The sequence below is a fragment of the Schistocerca piceifrons genome, unplaced genomic scaffold (genome assembly GCF_021461385.2).
Source record: "Schistocerca piceifrons isolate TAMUIC-IGC-003096 unplaced genomic scaffold, iqSchPice1.1 HiC_scaffold_337, whole genome shotgun sequence".
NCBI classification, from domain to species: domain Eukaryota; kingdom Metazoa; phylum Arthropoda; class Insecta; order Orthoptera; family Acrididae; genus Schistocerca; species Schistocerca piceifrons.
In genome coordinates, this window is record NW_025728556.1 from 22,501 (window position 1) to 27,500 (window position 5,000).

Genomic DNA, 5,000 nt, shown 5'->3' on the forward strand with positions numbered 1-5,000 from the left:
ATGTTGTGCCTTAACCTAACCCATGTCGTGCCTTAACCTAACCCACGTCGTGCCTTAACCTAACCCACGTTGTCGCCTAACGTAACCCACGTTGTCGCCTAAACCTGCTCTGTAATTGTTATACGACTCGTTCAATTAGTGTAGTGTTGCCCACCCGCAACCCTCGCAATATAGTTCGCTACTCGCACTCCCCGCTCCCCTGTGTATCGCTTCATGTTAAACACCTTGCAAGTCTTGCTCACTTTCCACATGCTCCTGCTGTACACTGTAATGTGGATGGCAGCAGGACGTACATGCCGCCCCTCCCCACGTCCCCACCTTGCCCCCTGCCTTCGCAAGCTGGTTGGTGAGAACTTTGCATGTTCAATGCCCTCCGCATGCGACGTACTCAGGCTACGTTGTGGTGCGGCCTGTGTCAACTGTCCGCTAATGTCGTACGCGTAAACCACAATCTGTACTGCACATTCGTCCTTATGTACTGAATGATACATCGTGGCACATGTGTGACCGTACAACGACTGCGCCCAAAAACGGCGGACCATACAGTGCAAATATTGTGCACGCAGCTACGTGTCGTCTCCCTATGAGAGCTGGATTGCAGTGTGGTACGCCATAGAGACGTGTGGGAGGAACGGACGCCGTGGATGGCGATCAGCATGAGCTGTCTGTTGATGTATTCGGACCTAGTCGTCTCTCCTCACACACCGTGATGGCATGGTGCACCGCGTTCCATATCTGCGACATGCTACAGAGGCCGGTTGACAGTCGTTCGAGCAATGGACATCGCATACGTACGGGGGCCACCTTCCACGTATTGTCTAGGCGTGCACATTTTGTTGCGTGTATGTGGGCAGACGTAGTGTGGCGTGACACCTGACACAGGCATGCAATAATCGTGGAAGTTGCAAATGGCGATGGACGCCTGCGTTTTCTGGTGAAGTTACGCAAATGAACAAATGGTAACCTGTTGTGGTGCGGTTGTTCTCGCTAGGGGTGAATCGGTGATGGCGACGATAGGTTGAGGTACTAACCGGTTGTTCCAGCGATACCCACCATGCCGACGAAACTGAACGGCATCTGGGTGTGAAGCGATACGCGGCGGTGGCTGGGTGGGACCGTCCCCGGCCGGTGAGGGGGCGCCTCCCGGCGTGCTGGCCGCGCGGTGCGTGGGCGCACGCGCTACAGCCGGCTGGTGGGGGCGGCCAGTGGCAGGCGCGCCGGCCGACGGACGCGGCAGGCGTCGCAGCTGCGCGCCGGCGCACCCTGCGCGCGGCGCCGTGCGGCCAAAGTAGGTCCTCGTGGGCCCGGTGCGAAGCGCGGTGGACATCTTCAGTGTGCTGGTCCGATTGAGGACTGTGTGCGTTGAGGATGCGCTGCCGCCCGGCGCTCGGCGCCGCGACGCCGTCTGCTGCTCGGTCGCCCCAGCGGTTCTCGCTGGTGGTTTGTATCGCAGCTGTGCGGATGTGTTGGCGCGTGCGCTGTGCTGGGAGAGTTCGCTTCGGCACCCAAGTGGGGCTTTTGTCCTTCTGTGGCGCTGGCGTTGGAGCTGCCGGTCACCGTAGGTGGCGCGTGTTGTCTCCCGCCGGCAATGCCACGACAGCACGCTCCCGGGCCTCTGTCGGCAGCGGCAAGCTCAGTTGGGAGCACGGGTGGTCGCACCGAAAGCGTCTACTCGCCTAACTCCGGGCGATTGCGCCTCTCTCGAACCCGACCAAGTACTTGGGACGGCGCTGCGCGCCGCCGGGACCTGAGAGGGTTTCGAGGTGTATTGTGCAGGGGAGCTCAGCCTCCTCCTGTTTGCAGAATGATTGAGCGGACGCTTGCGTGTTCGCGCGGGCCCCCGGGACACACTCCCGGGCGGCCGGCTGCTCAGCTCTAGTTGACGCAGCTCCCTGGTTGATCCTGCCAGTAGTCATATGCTTGTCTCAAAGATTAAGCCATGCATGTCTCAGTACAAGCCGCATTAAGGTGAAACCGCGAATGGCTCATTAAATCAGTTATGGTTCCTTAGATCGTACCCACGTTACTTGGATAACTGTGGTAATTCTAGAGCTAATACATGCAAACAGAGTCCCGACCAGAGATGGAAGGGACGCTTTTATTAGATCAAAACCAATCGGTCGGCTCGTCCGGTCCGTTTGCCTTGGTGACTCTGAATAACTTTGGGCTGATCGCACGGTCCTCGTACCGGCGACGCATCTTTCAAATGTCTGCCTTATCAACTGTCGATGGTAGGTTCTGCGCCTACCATGGTTGTAACGGGTAACGGGGAATCAGGGTTCGATTCCGGAGAGGGAGCCTGAGAAACGGCTACCACATCCAAGGAAGGCAGCAGGCGCGCAAATTACCCACTCCCGGCACGGGGAGGTAGTGACGAAAAATAACGATACGGGACTCATCCGAGGCCCCGTAATCGGAATGAGTACACTTTAAATCCTTTAACGAGTATCTATTGGAGGGCAAGTCTGGTGCCAGCAGCCGCGGTAATTCCAGCTCCAATAGCGTATATTAAAGTTGTTGCGGTTAAAAAGCTCGTAGTTGGATTTGTGTCCCACGCTGTTGGTTCACCGCCCGTCGGTGTTTAACTGGCATGTATCGTGGGACGTCCTGCCGGTGGGGCGAGCCGAAGGCGTGCGACCGCCCCGTGCGTGCTCGTGCGTCCCGAGGCGGACCCCGTTGAAATCCTACCAGGGTGCTCTTTATTGAGTGTCTCGGTGGGCCGGCACGTTTACTTTGAACAAATTAGAGTGCTTAAAGCAGGCAAGCCCGCCTGAATACTGTGTGCATGGAATAATGGAATAGGACCTCGGTTCTATTTTGTTGGTTTTCGGAACCCGAGGTAATGATTAATAGGGACAGGCGGGGGCATTCGTATTGCGACGTTAGAGGTGAAATTCTTGGATCGTCGCAAGACGAACAGAAGCGAAAGCATTTGCCAAGTATGTTTTCATTAATCAAGAACGAAAGTTAGAGGTTCGAAGGCGATCAGATACCGCCCTAGTTCTAACCATAAACGATGCCAGCCAGCGATCCGCCGCAGTTCCTCCGATGACTCGGCGGGCAGCCTCCGGGAAACCAAAGCTTTTGGGTTCCGGGGGAAGTATGGTTGCAAAGCTGAAACTTAAAGGAATTGACGGAAGGGCACCACCAGGAGTGGAGCCTGCGGCTTAATTTGACTCAACACGGGAAACCTCACCAGGCCCGGACACCGGAAGGATTGACAGATTGATAGCTCTTTCTTGATTCGGTGGGTGGTGGTGCATGGCCGTTCTTAGTTGGTGGAGCGATTTGTCTGGTTAATTCCGATAACGAACGAGACTCTAGCCTGCTAACTAGTCGCGTGACATCCTTCGTGCTGTCAGCGATTACTTTTCTTCTTAGAGGGACAGGCGGCTTCTAGCCGCACGAGATTGAGCAATAACAGGTCTGTGATGCCCTTAGATGTTCTGGGCCGCACGCGCGCTACACTGAAGGAATCAGCGTGTCTTCCTAGGCCGAAAGGTCGGGGTAACCCGCTGAACCTCCTTCGTGCTAGGGATTGGGGCTTGCAATTGTTCCCCATGAACGAGGAATTCCCAGTAAGCGCGAGTCATAAGCTCGCGTTGATTACGTCCCTGCCCTTTGTACACACCGCCCGTCGCTACTACCGATTGAATGATTTAGTGAGGTCTTCGGACTGGTACGCGGCATTGACTCTGTCGTTGCCGATGCTACCGGAAAGATGACCAAACTTGATCATTTAGAGGAAGTAAAAGTCGTAACAAGGTTTCCGTAGGTGAACCTGCGGAAGGATCATTACCGACTAGACTGCATGTCTTTCGATGTGCGTGTCGTGTCGCGCAACACGCTACCTGTACGGCTCGCCGTAGCCGTGCGCCGCGTGCGGAACCACGCGTGCCTCTCAAAACTAGCGGCAATGTTGTGTGGTACGAGCGCTGAAGCGCTGGAGCGGCTGGCCTGCGGCACCTGGCGCCTGGCGCCGGTTTTGAATGACTTTCGCCCGAGTGCCTGTCCGCTCCGGTGTGGAGCCGTACGACGCCCGTCGGCCGTGAGGCCGTTGGACACAGAACGCTGGAACAGGGGCCGCCACACGCCTCACTCCCGCCTATGCGACCGTCTCGAAAGAGACGGCGGAAACTGAGAAAAGATCACCCAGGACGGTGGATCACTCGGCTCGTGGGTCGATGAAGAACGCAGCAAATTGCGCGTCGACATGTGAACTGCAGGACACATGAACATCGACGTTTCGAACGCACATTGCGGTCCATGGATTCCGTTCCCGGGCCACGTCTGGCTGAGGGTCGGCTACGTATACTGAAGCGCGCGGCGTTTGCCCCGCTTCGCAGACCTGGGAGTGTCGCGGCCGCCTGTGGGGCCGGCCGCGTCTCCTCAAACGTGCGATGCGCGCCCGTCGCCTGGCGGTTCGCATACCGGTACTTTCTCGGTAGCGTGCACAGCCGGCTGGCGGTGTGGCGTGCGACACCTCGTACAACGACCTCAGAGCAGGCGAGACTACCCGCTGAATTTAAGCATATTACTAAGCGGAGGAAAAGAAACTAACAAGGATTCCCCCAGTAGCGGCGAGCGAACAGGGAAGAGTCCAGCACCGAACCCCGCAGGCTGCCGCCTGTCGTGGCATGTGGTGTTTGGGAGGGTCCACTACCCCGACGCCTCGCGCCGAGCCCAAGTCCAACTTGAATGAGGCCACGGCCCGTAGAGGGTGCCAGGCCCGTAGCGGCCGGTGCGAGCGTCGGCGGGACCTCTCCTTCGAGTCGGGTTGCTTGAGAGTGCAGCTCCAAGTGGGTGGTAAACTCCATCTGAGACTAAATATGACCACGAGACCGATAGCGAACAAGTACCGTGAGGGAAAGTTGAAAAGAACTTTGAAGAGAGAGTTCAAAAGTACGTGAAACCGTTCTGGGGTAAACGTGAGAAGTCCGAAAGGTCGAACGAGTGAGATTCACGCCCATCCGGCCACTGGCCTCCGCCCTCGGCAGATG

At 57.1% G+C, this 5,000-nt stretch overlaps 2 non-coding genes and 1 pseudogene across 2 annotated transcripts; all 3 read left to right on the forward strand.

The window, feature by feature from the left end:
• Nucleotides 1-1,889: 1,889 nt before the first annotated feature.
• LOC124745837 lies at nt 1,890-3,798 on the forward strand. The gene has a single exon (XR_007011169.1). It is a non-coding gene; the product is annotated as a small subunit ribosomal RNA (ribosomal RNA).
• Nucleotides 3,799-4,149: 351 nt separating this feature from the next.
• LOC124745850 lies at nt 4,150-4,304 on the forward strand. Its single transcript, XR_007011175.1, has one exon. It is a non-coding gene; the product is annotated as a 5.8S ribosomal RNA (ribosomal RNA).
• A 188-nt stretch (nt 4,305-4,492) lies between these two features.
• The window catches only part of LOC124745847, a 4,222-nt pseudogene continuing 3,714 nt past the window's right edge, over nt 4,493-5,000 (forward strand).